The sequence below is a fragment of the Bubalus kerabau genome, chromosome 9 (assembly GCF_029407905.1).
Source record: "Bubalus kerabau isolate K-KA32 ecotype Philippines breed swamp buffalo chromosome 9, PCC_UOA_SB_1v2, whole genome shotgun sequence".
Lineage (NCBI taxonomy): Eukaryota > Metazoa > Chordata > Mammalia > Artiodactyla > Bovidae > Bubalus > Bubalus kerabau.
Genome location: NC_073632.1, coordinates 20,533,631 through 20,551,860, shown reverse-complemented (window position 1 = coordinate 20,551,860; position 18,230 = coordinate 20,533,631). Strand labels below are relative to the sequence as shown.

The window sequence follows — 18,230 nt, the reverse complement described above, 5'->3', positions numbered from 1 at the left end:
GCCCCTTTATCATTATAGTGAGGACAAAATAGATTATAACAGTTTCATTAAAATTAGAGACATGATAATATCCTGACTTTAAAATGAGTTTCCTCATTATTTCTATACTTATTTTAACACCTGAGCGGGATGCAATTTGCTCTATATATTCTGAGAGTTGCAATAATATTATCAGGAAATATATTCATGCTTTCTTTCGGTTACAGTCACTTTTAAGACCTCAAAAGAGAAATAAAACCATCACAGAGTATACATGTTGGTGTTGAATGGATTTTGGAAGGAAACTGGAGCTCCATTCACAGTCTAGTTCTGTGAAACCTCAGCTAACTGTTAGGCTGAGTGCTTTTTTGTAGTGAAGTCTAGCAAGCCACTCATTATGTCTTCAACTTTTCATAGATTTTACTTAAAACTTTAGTTTGGGGGTAACACATGCCTAGGGTTGAAAATTCAGAAGATGCAAAAGTGTACATGGTGGAAGGTGAGCCTTCCTTCACTTCCTGACCCTCAGTCACCCAGCCTCTACTCAGATTTTATCTCTGTCTATATGTGCATATTTTATACATACATATATGGATGTAGCTTCATGTGTAGCATGTCCTTCTGTTGGGACTTGTCTGATGCTTTTTCATGATTAGATGGCAATGCAGTGCTGGGAAAGAGGCCACAGAGCTATGATCACGTGTCCTTATGACATTATATCTGGGGATGAAGGATGTTGTGTGAGCTGCTGGTGGTGAAGGTAACCCTGATCACTTGGCTAAGAAATCATTTGCCTGGATTCTCCACTGTAAGCTCACTGTTTTCCTCCTTGTAATTACTAAGTATTTTGGAAGAGATAGAGTTGTTCCAAAATGGTTTCTGTGGTGTGTCCTTTCAATGTGTATGTGTGTGTGTTAAGTCACTTCAGTTGTGTCCGACTCTTTGCGACCCAATAGACTGTACCCCACCAGCCTCCTCTGTCCATGGGATTCTCCAGGCAAGAATACTGGAGTGGGCTGCCACGCCCTCCTCCAGGGATCTTCCCCATAGGCCTCTATACATGTGCAGTAGCACTAAGAAAAATGTACATACCTTAATTTTAAAATACTTTCTTGCTGAAGTATTTTGTCCTGGGGGCAAAACTATATCTGGAACACATTCCTCTTATGTCTCCTGCATTGGCAAGTGGGTTCTTTACCACTAGTGCCACCTGGGAAGCCCTTCAATATGCATACATCCTTTTAAAAATCGTGTACACGTCCTTACTTTTTGGCACCACAAGATGCTAAAAATTCCAAAGCAATATGTTTATAAATGCCTATTTTATTTATGCATATATATTTTAATATGTGACAACACATTTCACATATCGATCTGTTAATTTTGGAGATTATTCCATATCTGGATATATACAAATAAACCATTTAAAAATGATGAATAATATTCAGTGTATAGATGTTGTATGACATATTTTTATTAGTCTTAGTTGATGTTAACTTTTAATCTTTTGCTACGATAAGCAATGTATATGAGAAGACATTTGTAGGATGAATTCTTCCTAACAGTGTTTGTTGTTGGGTGTTTTTTGTTTTTTGATACTTGGCTATTCCTGGAAATATCACAGTTTTTTAAATTATGAAATATAATACACAAGTAGAAAAGTGCACAAAGCATGAATGTAGAGGTCAGTGAATTATGACAATGTGATTATCCATGTAGAAACCATCAAGGTTTAAAAAAAATAGACCATTGTCCACAAGCACATGGGCTCCTCCTTGTGCCCTTCTGAGGTGCTCCCCTTCTTAACAAAATCTTTGGATAATCGCTTCCTTGTTTTTATTTATAATTTTATCATCACAGCATTCATTCCTAAACATTATATGTAACTTTTACTCTATGAAAAAGTAGAAAAGTACATGTATGATTTCAAGTCCATTTTTTTGTATTTGCGTTCACTTTTGGGCTTCCCTGATGGCTCAGATGGTAAAGAATCTGCCTGCTGTGTGGGAGACCTGGGTTCAATCCCTGGGTCAGGAAGATCCCCTGGAGAAGTGAAAGGCTACCCACTCCAGTACTCTTGCCTAGAGAATTCCATGGACAGAGGAGCCTGGTGGGTTACAGTCTGTGGGATTGCAAAGAGTCGGATACAACTAAGTGACTAACAACACTTTTTTGTATTCAGCATGCTTTGTGAGATTTATCCATTATGTTGCCTGGGCTTGTGTTTCATTCATTTTCCTCATTATATAGTATTTCCTTGTATAACTATACCCTGTCATTCATCCATTCTAATACTGATGAGTTCCCTCCTCCCCCCACCACCCCAGTTTCTGGCTATTATAATAAATGCTATAGTGAACATTCTTGTATAAGTACATTCTGTACTTATCAGCTCAGGCTACCACCACAAAATACCACAGACTGAATATTTAAACAGCAAATTCACTTTCTCACAGTTCTGGAGACTGGATCCTAATGGCCTTGGATGAACTGGAGAGGTGGCGGGCTTGGGGAGGGCCGTGAGACTGTTTTGGGGTCTCTTTTTATAAGGACGCCAGTTCCTCTCAGATTAGGGCTCCCCCTCATGACTTCACGTAGCCCTAATTAGCCCGTATCTCTAGATACAGTCACATTGGGGGTGGGGCTTCAACATAGGACCTTTTGGGAGAGACACAATTCCATTCAGAACAGTCTCCCAGGACAAACACACGCTATTTTAGCTTTTGTCTTTGGTGTATAATTTACAGGCATGCATTGTTTTATTGTGCTTTGCTTTATTGCATTTCAAAGATACTGTTTCTTTGCAAACTGAAAGTTTGTGGAAACACTGCTGTTGTCAGGTAATGATTAACAGTTTTTAGCAAGAAAGTATTTTTAAATTAAGGTATGTACTTTTTTTTTTAGAACGATGCTATTGCACACGTAGAGAAGTATAAATGGAAGATTTATATGCACCGGGAAACCAAAACCATGTGTGTGATTTATTGTAGTATTTGCTTTATCACAGTGGTCTGAACCAAGTATTTCTGAGCTCTGCCTGTACCTAGAATTTAGTAGAAAATCTTAATAATTTAATTATAAATTCCCACACAGAAAGACAGTCTTTGTACACTTTCCGCCAAGCTTGCAGGGCCTGGAAGCACCGATCCCCCACACACGGGTCTCCTGGACAGGGTGGGTCACTCTCCCCTCCCTAGTCCTCAGCCTGTGTTCTGTCTGCCAGTGACAGCCCCCCACCCGCCCCCCAACCCCGCCACATCATTGCTGTAAGTACAGACGGCTTCCTGGAGGAAGGTGCGTCACTCTGCAGCCGGTCATCTCTGAGCCGGCACTTGAGCTGTGGCCGTGCTGTCACTTCACGTGCCTGGCAGCTCCCTGCAGCTGTGGCATCTGATGGGACCAGTGGTCCCTGGCATGTGTCCCTCCCGCTCCTCCTGTGCCATAAGGTGGGTCCCTGGGTTGGAGGTGGTGTTACCCGGGGTCCTGTATTGGTGATGCTGGCTGAGCTCCTGGGGGTGAAATCCCATCTGGAAAACACACCTCTTCCTGTCAGAACAACTTGTTGCCCTTTTCAAGAGGAGAAGGGGGTCCGATGTAGTCAGCTTTCCCCTAAGGGATGGGGTGGTCTTCTTGGAGTGGCGCCACACTGGGGACTTAGCTCTGCTCTGTTGCTGACAGGACTAGCACTTGGCAGGGGTGGTCACAAGACCAGCCTGGGCGACCGGGAGCCCAGGCCGCACAGGTCCACACACGGCATCACTCCCTCCTCCAGGGCTGATCTCTCCCCGTGAGCACGGTGCCACGCTGTGGGGCCAATGACGGTGCCACGCTGTGGGGCCAATCACAGCACCACCCGAGCTGGTTAGTCTGCCTGGCCTGGCGGGTGGGTAACAAACACCAGAAAAGCATGCCTACACATGCGTGCATCCAAACACTTGCCTCTACCCAGACCTCCTATTTTCTGGCCGCCCTTTGCTGGTGGGATGGACTTTTTCCCAGTTAATAGGGAGGACATTGCCACTGCTTATGAACTGAACTGAACTGATGAGGCTATATGTGTTTTAAGTTTGGCCACTCAGCACACAGTGGATGACCGGGGCACCATCTGAAGTTCTTGCCATGGGAGGACTTCCCCCCTCACTGTCTTTAATGGCCACCCCATGCAGCCAGAGGTGTTAGCAGAAGGATGACGAGGCCTCTTCCAGCAGCTGCTTGTTCCCTCTGGTCCTGCTTGCTGACTTCCCAGCTGTACCACTCACCCCAGCTATGCGACTTCCATCTCATGAGGGACAGCTACGTGGCCCACCTGATCTAATGACCTGGTGGGTCTGAGAGGACCCAGCTCCCGGATTCTGGGTGTGCTGCATGGTCACATGGTACCCTACAGCCATCACCAGGGCCAGCATGCCAGGAGTGCTTTTCAAAAGGTGTGTGAGTCTGCAGTGCAGATGCTGTGGCCCAGGCCCATAGGGTCTGCATTATGACGTGCCCACTGGGGTTTTCCATCAGCTCCAAGTGGCATTGTTTCCCCACCACTGATACCCCACATTATAGGATCTGCAGGGCTGCCTGCATCACAGCCTGGACCTGCCAGTCCTTTTCTGCTCTCAAGTCCCCTAAGTGAAAACTGAAAGTGAAAGTCACTCAGTCGTGTCCGACTCTTTGCGACCCCATAGACTATACAGTCCATGGAATTCTCCAGGCCAGAATACTGGAGTGGGTAGCCTTTCCCTTCTCCAGGGGATCTTCCCAACTCAAGGATCGAACCCAGGTCTCCCTCATTGGAGGCGGATTCTTTCCCAGCTAAGCCACAAGGGAAGCCCAAGAATACTGGAGTGGGTAGCCGATCCCTTCTCCAGCAGATCTTCCTGACCCAGGAGTCTAACCAGGGTCTCCTGCATTGTGGGCAGATTCTTTATCAACTGAGCTATCAGGGAAGCCCCAAAGCCTGTTAGGAATGCAAGTTCTCAGAACCCACTCCAGACCTACTGAGGTGTGGGGGTAGAGTACTGTTGTCTGTGTTTTAACTTTCTTGAAACTTCCTTTAACTTTCTGGTGATGGAGTTGTGCCAGCCTCAAGTGTGAACATCTCAGTTATATGCTGGGAAACAGGAGCTGGAAGACGACCACCAGGTGGGCTATGGCTCCAGTGGACCCATGTGGGCAGGACTCCAATTGTCACCTGCCTCCCACAGGTGCACATTCCAGGAGGGGGCCCGTGAGGAGCCCGTAGGTATCAGTGTCATCTAGGACTTTGGGTCGAGTTGCCTGTGATGTTTGGGCATTTCTCTTTTTGGAAGGTCCATTACCTGCGTAAGTGACTACAGGCTCCTCAAGCTGAAGGAGGAGGGAATCACCATCTACAATTGTCAAAGTGTTCCCAGGTCCTTCTTCCTGGAGGTCAGTTTGAAAACTGGCTTTAGTCTGGAAGTTGGGCAACAGCAAAGCGTTTTACTGTGTCTCTCACCCTCAGCCTCCTGGTCACCTAGCTTGATATTTTATGTACAGACTCTGCAGTATCCCTAGAGATGCCATATTCCATCTTCCCCTGGATAGAACCTTGGACCCTTGGACCTGGCCACCCACAATCGAATCTTCCTGGCTTCTGAGGGCTGAGTGGCATCTCTGGGCTTCTGTTGTTTGGAGAAGGTGATCACCACCCCAAATGCCCTCAGAGACCCTAGTTTAGCATGGCACCTGAGCCACCTCCATTACCTTACACAGAAACCTTTCTTTGTAAAGTTCTAGTGTCAGCAAGTTTGATTAGAGTGCAGTCTTGTTGTTTATATTCATTATACTGTGTGATAGATCTCTGTGGCTTATTTACTACTCATAGGTTTGTACGTACTCTTAAACAGTATCTATCTTATCCCCCGGCCTCTGGTAACTAGCATTTCACTCTGTTTGCATGAGTTTAGCTTGTTAAACAGAGAAGGCGATGGCACCCAACTCCAGTACTCTTGCCTGGAAAATCCCATGGACGGGGGAGCCTGGTGGGCTGCAGTCCATGGGGTCGCTAAGAGTCGGACACGACTGAGCGACTTCACTTTGACTTTTCACTTTCATGCATTGGAGAAGGAAATGGCAACCCACTCCAGTGTTCTTGCCTGGAGAATCCCAGGGACGGTGGAGGCTGGTGGGCTGCCGTCTATGGGGTCACACAGAGTTGGACACGACTGAAGTGACTTAGCAGCAGCAGCTTGTTATAATTCCCCACCTGTGGGACTTCCCTGGTGGTCCAGTGGTTAAGAATCTGCCTTCCACTGCAGAGGATGTGGGTTCAGTCCTTTGGTTGGGGAACTAAGATCCCACATGCCGTGGGGCAACTAAGCCCTCATGTTGTAACTAGAGAAAGCCACCACATGCAATGAGGACCCAGGGCAGCAAAAAATTAAAAATGAAATAAAATAAAATTTCACATGTAAGTGATACCATACAGTACTTGTCTTTCGCTGTCTGACTTATTTCTTTTGGCATCATGTGCTACAGGTCCATCCACATTGCTGCAAATAACAGGATATTCTTTCTCATGGCTGAATAAAATTTCATTGTTCACACCACAGCTTCTTTAGCCTTTCATCCACTGGTGGGCACTGTGGTTGGTTCCATATCTTGGCTACTGTGAATAGTGCTGCAACAAACATGTGAATGCAGTTGTCTCTCTGAGAAGGATTGTGTTCTTTTTAATGGCTGAATAATATTCCATTGCCTGACTTTGTGCTTTTTGATTCTTTCTTCCATCTTGGTACCTGCTGGGCTTTACACTCCGCTTAGTGTGATCTATTGTTTTCTGTTTCTGGGAGCCATCCTAGTAGTAAGATTGCCTTTCAGGACCCTTGTCAGGCATGAAATCCTCTATCTTGCAGAAGTGCTCGCCAATGGATAAACTCTCCCTAATCCAGTTCTCATAGAAGCTGGAATCAAGATTGCTGGGAGAAATATCAATAACCTCAGATATGCAAATAACACCACCCTTATGGCAGAAAGTGAAGAGGAACTAAAGAGCTTCTTGATGAAAGTGAAAGAGGAGAGAGAAAAAGTTGACTTAAAACTCAACATTCAAAAAACTAAAATCATGGCATACAGTCCCATCACTTCATGGCAAATAGATAGGGAAACAATGGAAACAGTGACAGACTTTATTTTCTTGGGCTCCAAAATCACTGCAGATGGTGACTGCAGCCATGAAATTAAAAGACACTTGCTCCTTGGAAGAAAAGCTATGACCAACCTACACAGCATATTAAAAAGCAGAGACATTACCTTGTAAACAAAGGTCCATCTAGCCAAAGCTATGGTTTTTCCAGTAGTCATGTGGATGTGAGAGTTGGACCATAAACAAAGCTGAGCACCAAAGAATTGATGCTTTTAAACTGTAGTGTTGGAGAAGACTCTTGAGAGTCCCTTGGACAGCAAGGAGGTCAAACCAGTCAATCCTAAAGGAAATCAGTCCTAACTGTTCACTGGAAGGACTGATGCTGAAGCTGAAACTCCAATACTTTGGCCACCTGATGTGAAGAACTGACTCATTAGAAAAAAGACCATGATGCTGGGAATGATTGAAGGCAGGAGGAGAAGGGTCTGAGAGAGGATGAGATGGTTGGATGGCATCACTGACTCAGTGGACATGAGTTGAATAAGCTCTGGGAGTTGGTGATGGACAGGGAAGCCTGGCATGCTGCAGTCCATGGGGTCACAAAGAGTCGGACGTGACTGAGCAACTGAACTGAACTGAACATCCAATCTTATGTTCTGCTTACACTTCATCAGATACCATCAGCATCTCATCTGTTGCATCCTCTCAAGGTTCCTCCTGGCACAAGCTGGCTGGTTTCTGTAGCAACTTAACAGGTAGCACATGCCTAGCTAGGCTGTGATTAGTTATTGGCTTACGGCCTGTGGGGCAGATCCAGGGAACTTTGAGGGAGGCACGTGTTATCTCTGTATTGTCCTCAAGTAAGTGGAAGATGTTACCTTTTAATAAGGATGGAGGGCTGGGCCATTCCTGCAGGCTTGGAGGAACTGAGAACACAAAGATTTTCCGGGGCATCAACGCAGACATCAGATCCCATGGGTTTTCAACCTTGGCAGAACCATCCTTCTTGCAGTGGAAGCTCCACCCTGGAGCTCAGCTACTCTCTGGTTGAAAGCCTGGCCTCAGCTTTCTCTGCTCTCCTGCCACATGTGAAAACCTCTTTTCTAGCAGTGAGGCTTCTGGCACTCATACTTGCCTATAATTGTGTTAACTGCATTCAGCCTTTCATTGGTTTCCTAGAGCAGACGCTCTCCAAGTGTGGTACCCCAAGGCAGTATAAGCACTACCTGGGAATTCATTAGAGCTTCAGTTTCTCAGAATCCACCATGTGGCAGACAGCAGGCTTGGGATGCCCCAGAATTACTCTTCTTGGTCAGAACTTCAGTGAAGCTTAACAGAGTTCTAATTCCCCTGTTGCCGTATTTCCTTGACATTGAACATGGTTCACCTTGACCAGCGATGGATATTCCCTACTGGATCATGACCTGTGCTCTTGCCAGCGAGGGGTTCAGGCAGTGGTGCTCCAGCACAGAAACCCATCCTACTGCCTGCTGTTTGGGGATCACTCCTGACATGATTATTGCAGATAATTATGGAAGCAGATCTGAGATGGATAATGTGCAGATGTTAGGAAGTGTTTCTGGGTCCTGCACCAGTGGAGGGGAGAGGCAGGAGGGGCAGAGGGGCTGTTGGGCTTAGATGTAGACCAGGTGGTAGTGTTAGCCGGCCCCCCAGCCAGTCACCCCTGCCTGGTCAGGTATCAGACTCAGGATGCCTCCTGGGGAAGGGGAGGGGGGGAGTGCAGTGGAAGGGGGCAGGGATGCCGTAGGTGGGCACAGGCCCGTAGGGGGCAGCTCTCTTCAGCTGAGGTCCAGCCGTGGTGCTGGCAGGCGGAGGAGGGCTTTCTGTCTCATGCTTTACCCTCAATAGGGATTCACTCTTTTTTTTCTTTCTGGTTGCACGCCACAGCATGCAGGATCTTAGTTCCCTGGCCAGGGATCGAAGCCCACACCCCCTGAATTGGCAGCATGAAGTCTTAACCACTGGACCGCTAGGGAAGTCCAGGCCGGGGTTCATTCTTGAAGGATGGTTGAGTTGACACATTTCATAACCAAGCACCCATCTGGAGTTTCTTCCTTCATCCGGCACAAAGATGGGCCTGATAATGTGGCTCTAGCAGAGCCTAGAGAGTGAAAGTGAAAGTGAAGTCACTCAGTCGTGTCCGACTCTTCACGACCCCATGGACTGCAGCCTACCAGGCTCCTCTGTCCATGGGATTTTCCAGGCAAGAGTACTGGAGTGGGTTGCCATTGCCTTCTCCAATGGCAGAGCCTAGAGAAGTGACTGTCTATTTCAAGTGCAAATGAGGGAAGGCGTCTTCATCATCCAGCTCTCTTCCCAGTCCTGCATTGAATTTCTGTGTTGCCCATGGAAAGATATTCTTGAGAGCAGAGGTGAGAGAGCTGTGTGGGTTATTACCTAGTCATCACCAACGTAATTTCATGTCACCTATTCAAAGGACTTTTGGGGACATCCCTTTTGATATATTTCTGTCAGAGATCTAAGTTTTTCCTTTGTTGAATAAAAAACAAACATTAATTCATCAAGGATAAGGAAGAACCAGGGTCTCCCTCCCGGAGACATTCTGGGGCTCTGGCTTTGGGACAAAGCTGGGAGCAGGTGTGGAATTCTCAGGGGCTGCTCACAGGAGTTTTAAGTTTCACCTTCCTGAGAAGATAATTAGATAAATATTGTGGTTTTGCTAAATCATGTGAATAAATAAGCTTATTCAGTCTTACTTTTACCTATCCCCTTTATAAATATGGTTATCTACAGAAAATGTAAAAATTTGGAGTGCTTTCGGAAAGAGTGTTAAAACTCTGAGGCAAGAAGCCTTTCCTGTTACTTTTACAGAACCAGCTGGAAGTGTAATTGATAAGATTGTCCTCTACCTGGTGGCTAACTCTGGGATCACCTCTTGGGACTAAGAATTGAGCACATTTGGAAATGTACTTTTCTAAAAAGTATAGAAAAAAAATCATAAGCCCACAAGACGGCATGAAGGCCAAACCATCAGGGGCAATACAGAGTCTTTGTCAGGGCTGTGGGATTCTTGCCAAGCCTTTAAAGAAGGTCAATAGAAAGTGACTCTTGTCTTTCCTTTGCAGGAAGGGGGACCCCTTCCAGGGCCCAAAAGGGGGCTCTTGTCTAACACATGTAAATGAATTGTCTGAGGAGACATACATGCTGACAAAGCAAGAGACTTTATTGGGAAGGGGCTCCTGGGAGGAGAGCAGAAGAGTAAGGGATCCCAGGGGACTGCTGTGCCACGTGGCTCACAGTCTCGGGTTTTATGGTGATGGGATTGGTTTCCAGGTTGTCTTTGGCCAATCATTCTGACTCAGGGTCCTTCCTGGTGGTGCACACGTTGCTCAGCCAAGATGGACGCCAGCGAGGAGGATTCTGGGAGGTGGTTGGACACGTGGCTTCTCCTTTTGACCTTTCCCATTGGTGGTGACTTGTTAGTTCTGAGCTCCTCACCAGGACGTCCTGTTATAAAATAACTCACACAAATGGTTACTATGGCACGTGGCCAGGGAGGGTGTTTCAGTCAGCATGTTTCCCCTAACATTTCTACGGCAAAACAAGTCTCATGGAAATTTAAAGAGAGTGGGATGTTTATATAATGTGAAGACTCCTTGAGGAGGACAGTCAGGAGGGTGAAGGAGCTCACGTCCCTGGAGAGAGGGCAGTGTCAGAACAAGCCAAGGGTCTCACACCCAACCTGGCTGTTTCTAGAGTTCCAGCGAGGATGCCTGGGTGGGTAGAGGGGGCTTCTGGGGCGGGGTCGGGGGGGGGAGCTGCTGATTCCTCCTTATTCTGCAGTTACCGGCAAGAAGGAAACAAATGAGGTAAACATTCAACTCCAAAAATTAGAGAAAACAGAATCATCTTAAGGAAACAACAATTAAGGAAATAAAATGATTAGAGCAAAAACCAATGGAATACAAAACACAAATATGAAAAGCAAAGCCAGAAGCTGGTTCTTGAAAAAGATTAGTAAGAGAGGAATCCATATTGATACAAATAAATGATTGAACAAATAAGTGACAGAGAATAAACAAGCTTGCCTGCAGAAAATTTACAAGTAATTTATATAGATCCTCTGCCCTCCAGGAGGTGGAACCTGATTACTTCTGCTTTAATTAGGTGTGAACACAGAGTGACTGACTTTCAAATCTGCTCTCTGCAAAGGAATGTGTGTGTAACTTTCCAGTGGCAAAATCTGACAAGCCTACTTTGGCTAAATGATCAAGGTCAACATCAAGAGAAGTCATGTTGATGGTACACACATTTGATATGATGTGATGGCCAGTACTTCTCCAGTTTCTTTCCCCAAACCCACAACTCCGGTCTAATCATGAGAAAAATGTGAGACACATGTCAATAGAGAGGTATCTTATAACATTCCTGACCAGTACTCCTTAAGATTATCAAGGTAATAAAAAACAAGGAACGTCTAAGGAACTGCAACAGCCAAGAAGAGCTTAGGGTGAGATGATGATTAAATATAGTTTGCTGCTGCTAAGTCGCTTCAGTCGTGTCTGACTCTGTGCAACCCCATAGACGGCAGCCCACCAGGCTCCCCCATTCCTGGGATTCTCCAGGCAAGAACACTGGAGTGGGTTGCCATTTCCTTCTCCAATGCATGAAAGTGAAGTGAAAGTGAAGTCGCTCAGTCGTGTCCAACTCTTAGCGACCCCGTGGACTGCAGCCTACCAGGCTCCTCCGCCCATGGGATTTTCCAGGCAAGAGTACTGGAGTTGGGTGCCATTGCCTTCTCTGAAACATAGTTTAGGATGCTGGAATAGGAAAACAATAGTAGGAAAAATTAAGGAAGTCAGAATAGTGTGGACTTTCAGTTCAGTTCAGTTCAGCCGCTCAGTAGTGTCTGACTCTTTGCAACCCCATGAATCGCAGCACGCCAGGCCTCCCTGTCCATCACCATCTCCCGGAGTTCACTCAAACTCACGTCCATCGAGTCGGTGATGCCATCCAGCCATCTCATCCTCTGTCATCCGCTTTTCCTCCTGCCCCCAATCCCTCCCAGCATCAGAGTCTTTGCCAATGAGTCAACTCTTCACATGAGGTGGCCAAAGTACTGGAGTTTAGCATCATTCCTTCCAAAGAACACCCAGGGCTGATCTCTTTTAGAATGGACTGGTTGGATCTCCTTGCAGTCCAAGGGACTCTCAAGAGTCTTCTCCAACACCACACTTCAAAAGCATCAATTCTTGGGCACTCAGCTTTCTTCACAGTCCAACTCTCACATCCATAGTTCATGATAATTATAGGTCCTGACTGATCAGTATGTTAAAAGCAAAACTGATGCAACAGACTATCAGAAAGAGAAAGAAACAATTTCACAATTGCATCACAAAGAATAAAATACCTAGGAATGAAAGTGAAAGTTGCTCAGTTGTGTCCAATTCTTTGCAACCCCATGAACTATGCAGTCCATGGGATTCTCCAGGCCAGAATACTGGAGTGGGAAGCTGTTCCCTTCCCTTCCCAACCCAGGGGTTGAACCCAGGTCTCCTGTAATGTGGGCAGATTCTTTACCATCTGAGCCACCAGGGAAGCCCAAGAATACTGGAATGGGTAGCCTATCCCTTTTCTGGGGGATCTTCCTGACCCAGGAATCGAACTGGGGTCTCCTCACTGCAGGCAGTTTCTTTACCAGCTGAGCTACTAGGGAACCTTATTGAAGGATGTAAAAGACATGTACTCAGAAAACTGTAAGATACTGATGAAAGAAATTGAAGACTACACAAACAGATGGAAAGATATACTGTGTTCATGGTGTCAAAGAATTAATATTGTTAAAATGACCATACCACCCAAGGCAATCTAAAGACTTAATCCCTATCAAAATATCCAAGACTTTTTTTCACAAAACTAGAACAAGTAATCCTAAAATTTATACAGAGCCACAAAAGACTCCAAATTGCCAAAACAATCCTGAGAAAAACAAAGCTATAGGCAATAAGTTTCTAGACTTCAGATTGTACTATAAACCTACAGTAATCAAACAGCATGGTATTGGCACAAAAACAGACACATGGGTCAATGGAATAGCATGGAGAGCCAAAAAAATGCACGCACCTATGGTCAATTAATCTATGACAAAGGAGGCAAGAATATACAGTGGGGAAAAGACAATCTGTTCAACAAGGAGTGCGAGAAAACTGGACAGCTACATGTAAACCAATGAGAATAGAACATTCTCTCACCCTATATACAAAAATAAACTCAAAATGGTTTAAATGTAAGACATGAAACCATAAAACTTCTAGAAGAGAACATAGGCAAACAATCTCATAAATTGTAGCAATGTTTTCTTGGATCAGTCTCCCATGGGAAAAGAAAGAAAAGCAAAAGTAAATTAACAAATATCAGATATGCAGATGACACCACCCTTATGGCAGAAAGTGAAGAGGAACTAAAAAGCCTCTTCATGAAGGTGAAAGAGGAGAGTGAAAAAGTTGGCTTAAAACTCAACATTTAGAAAACGAAGATCATGGCATCTGGTCCCATCACTTCATGGCAAATAGATGGGGAAACAGTGGAAACAGTGTCAGACTTTAGTTTTGGGGGCTCCAAAATCACTGCAGATGGTGACTGCAGCCATGAAATTAAAAGATGCTTACTCCTTGGAAGAAAAGTTATGACCAACCTAGATAGCATATTCAAAAGCAGAGACATTACTTTGCCAACAAAGGTCCATCTAGTCAAGGCTATGGTTTTTCCAGTGGTCATGTATGGACGTGAGAGTTGGACTGTGAAGAAAGCTGAGCGCCGAAGAATTGATGCTTTTGAACTGTGGTGTTGGAGAAGACTCTTGAGAATCCCTTGGACTGCAAGGAGATCCAACCAGTCCATTCTGAAGGAGACCAGCCCTGGGATTTCTTTGGAAGGAATGATACTAAAGCTGAAACTCCAATACTTTGGCCACCTCATGTGAAGAGTTGACTCATTGGAAAAGACTCTGATGCTGGGAGGGATTGGGGGCAGGAGGAGAAGGGGACGACAGAGGATGAGATGGCTGGATGGCATCACTGACTCCATGGACGTGAGTCTGAGTGAACTCCGGGAGTTGGTGATGGACAGGGAGGCCTGGTGTGCTGCAATTCATGGTGATGCAAAGAGTCGGACATGACTGAGCGACTGAACTGAACTGAACTGAACTGAATCAGACTCAAAAGCTTTTGCACAGCAAAGGAAACCACTAATGAAATGAAAAGACAGCCTACAATATGGAAGAAAATATTTGCAAATGATGCAACTGACAAGGGGTTAATATCCAACTCAATTAAAAAAAAACAAACAATCCAATCAAAAAACCAGAACACCTGAATAGACATTTTTCCAAAGAAGAGAAACAGATGGCCAAAAAGCACATGAAAAGATGCTCAACATCATTAATTATTAGATAAACACAAATCAAAACAACAGCAAAATATCATTTCACACTTGTCAGAATGGCTATTATAAAAAGACAAGAAATAACAAGTGTTGGTTGATGATGTGGAGAAGAGGGAACCCTTGCGTGCTATTCGTGGGAATATAAATTGATGCAGCTACCGTGGAAAACGTATTGAGATTCCTCAAAAAATTAAGAACTAACATATGGTCAAGCTATCCCACTTCTGGGTATTTATCCAAAAAAATCTGAAAAGATACACACACCCTGATATTCATAGCAGCTTTACAGTAGCCAACATACAGAAGCAACCCAAGTGTCCATCAACAGATAAATGGATAAAAATAAGATGTGGTTCATATATACAGTGGAAAATTACTCAGCCATAAAAAGAATGAAAGAATTCCATTTGTAGCAACATAGAGAATATTATACTTAGTGAAATAAATCAGAGAAAGACAAATATTGTTTGTAGAACAAACAATATGTAGAATCTAAAAAATAATATAAATACCAAAAAATACAAATACTGTTTCTCTATATACCAAAGAGAAACAGACTCATAAACATAGAAAACAAATATGCAGTTCCTAAAAGGAATAGAGGGGGAGGATAAATCAGTAATATAGAATTAGCAGGTGCAAGCTACTATACATAAAATAGATTAGCAACAATGATTTACTGTATAGCACAGGAAATTATATTCAATATATTGTAATAACCTAAAATAGAAAATAACCTGCAAAAATACTGAATCACTATGATGTATACTGAAAACTAACACAACATTGTAAATCAGCTATATGTTAGGAAACAAAAGAAAGAGGGCCCAATAATAATGGATTAATCAAGTGTTCTGAGAAAACAGCTACCTTGCAAATTTGATCCCTCACCTTCTGGGAGATGACTATTTGGTTGACCATTCTAACTTAAAGAAAATGCAAACAAGACAAGTTTTCAATGATTGTAATAGACCAGGTCAATACATAGAATGACAAAGACAATATCATGGCCAAAACAAACTTTACACCTTTACTGAGACAAAGAAGAAACTTGAAGTCCCAAGAACAGAGCAAGTGAATATTGACTATAGAAAGCCTGGGCAACCCAGGTGGCTCCAGCTGGAAACTGCCTGCTCCCCCCCACCCCCAGGTACTCCCATGACATCTCTGAAAATTGTTATACAAATAATTGGAAACCATATGCAATCAAATAAAAGTAAAAAGAAATTTTACAGCTTATATCAAATTCACTGAAACTTCTCAACAGACAAAATGTGAAGCTCTATCTACAGTACCTCAGTTTTGCTTATGAATTTTAACAACAACAACAAAAATCTAAAGTCTATCCAAAAAAGGATATAAAATACATAGTGAAAGTGAAGTCGCTCAGTCATGTCCCACTCTTAGCGACCCCATGGATTGTAGCCCTACCAGGCTCCTCCATCCATGGGATTTTCCAGGCAAGAGTACTGGAGTGGGGTGCCATTGCCTTCTCCAGGGAATCTTCCTGACCCAGGGATTGAACCCGGGTCTCCTGCATTGTAGGCAGACGCTTTACCGTACATAACATGACCTTTAAAAAGTTAAAAATTTAAACTCTGTAAAAGACCTTATTCAGAAAACCTAAACACAAGCCACAAAGAGATACATTTACAAAATACATATCTGATAAAGGGTTGTCTCAAATAATACTGAAAAAATCTGGAACAAACAACCTCATTAAAGATTTATAGATCTGAACACTTGGCCAAAGAAAATAAATACAGCTAGTAAATAAGCATATCAAAAATACTCAAAAATCATATATCATTAGGAAATTACAAATTAAAACTACAGTGAAGTAGCACTACACACCTATTAGAACCAGTAAACTTAAAAAACAAAACAAAAAACAAAACCTGGGGCCTTCCCTGGAGGTCAGTGCTAAAGACTGTGCCTGACAATGCAAGAGACTCAAGTTCAATCCCTTATCTGGGCAGGTCCCACATGCCCCAGAGCAACTTAGCTGTTTTTTCCCCAAAGCTAAACAAAGCTCACCTGAGGATCAAACACTGCACATCTAGTATTTAGAAAATGGCTTTGAAAAAGTGTCCAACCTTCAAATAGCAGGTTGTTTTCCATAGATGACTGTGTAAGCAAATGGGGATACATCCAAACTGAGGGGGAGCAAATGCTACCCCGAAATACAGCTCTTCGGCATGAGAATTACTTGGACCTAATTTTTTTTTTTTTTTAAAGGACACATGATCGTCTCTGGAACTCAAGTCAAGATGGCTCTTCTGTGAGTCACATTTACAAGAGGAATCTCATTTCAAAGGAAGTCTGTCTCTACACTAGATAGAAGGAAGACAGTCTTGTGAAACTCTTTATCAAAAGGAAAGGCTAAGACATAGATCTGCACAACAACCATACCCTTCCTTCCTTGTTTTTATTTTTTTAATATTTCTTTGTTTGTTTATGTGGCTGCGCCGGGTTGACCTTCCTTCAGGCAAGCCAGATATTTAGCTGCGACGTGCGAACTCTTAGTTGTGGCATGTGAGATCTAGTTCCCTGACCAGGGATTGAACCTGCGTCCCCTTCTTTGGGAGAGGAGACTTAGCCACTGGACCACCAGGGAAGTCCTTGTTTTGTTTTTAGATTAAGATGGTATCTAAGGTGATATCCTGGGCCATTTCAAGCACTGACTCAATTTCCGGGGCTTCTCCAAAGCACACAAAAGGGACATATGTTACTAAACTGGTTTGCACAAGTGAAGGTAGTTCATACTACAACACTGTATGCTTACGATTTAAATGGTAAATGCCATGTTATCTAGTTTTAATTACAATGGAAAACAAAGAATGTAGTATTGATATGTGTTACAGCATGAATAAACACTACAAACATCTTTAGTGAAAAAAATCCATACAGAAAACGCCACCCAAATCACATATTCACCTTGTCTGCTTTAAATTCACAAGGTTGTCCAAATGACCCAGGATCTCAGTGACATTCCAAACAGAAACTAGTTGAGGATGGGAAAAAAGATATATTTGTACACTTGGACAATTGCTGAAAGTGGAAGTGGGCCTGTGAATTACATTATAATGTGGAAACCATGTAATTTCCTGATTTCGGTGGTTTCGTGCTGGTTCCGCAGGAGTATGCCACCCATTTTGGATAAAACACACGGAGTATTTTAGGTGATGTGGTAAATGTGAGTACTTTTTACCATTATTAGGAGTTTTTTGTACATTTTAAATTACTGGAAAGTAAATTATTTATCAAAACAACCATGGTAATACACAGAAGAAACTCATAAAAGACAAGCATGAAACTTTCTTATAGATGCCAAGACTTACCTAGATCAAGTTCAAGGGAAGTTGTGATGCTCACTGCCCATGCAGGAGTCTACACTGTCAAGAAGCACTGTGGGAAGACTCTATTAGTAGCCGTCATGCCTCGGGTCCTCTGGATGACCTACTGCAGGAGAAACAGATTTTACAAATAAAATTTTCCACATAACTTCTCAAAAAGTTTTTAGAATATATTCAGTAAAGTTGAATTATTTGAAATCAATATACAAAAATCAGTGGTGTTTGCATACACTAATAATAATCAGAAACAAAAACTAAGAAAATCTCATTTATAATTGCATCAAAAAGAATAAAACATCGAGCAGCAAACTTAACCAAGGACATAAAAGACCAGTAGTCAGAAAACTAGAAAGCACTGATAAAGAAACTGAAGA

The 18,230-nt window shown here is 43.5% G+C and overlaps 1 long non-coding RNA gene across 1 annotated transcript; it reads right to left on the bottom strand.

Annotated features, from left to right (window-relative positions):
* Nucleotides 1-10,259: 10,259 nt before the first annotated feature.
* Nucleotides 10,260-17,973, bottom strand: LOC129659963 (uncharacterized). The gene is made up of 2 exons (XR_008718261.1): nt 17,842-17,973; nt 10,260-10,564 (listed from the first exon to the last, which is right to left on the bottom strand). It is a non-coding gene; the product is annotated as an uncharacterized LOC129659963 (long non-coding RNA).
* Nucleotides 17,974-18,230: the final 257 nt, after the last annotated feature.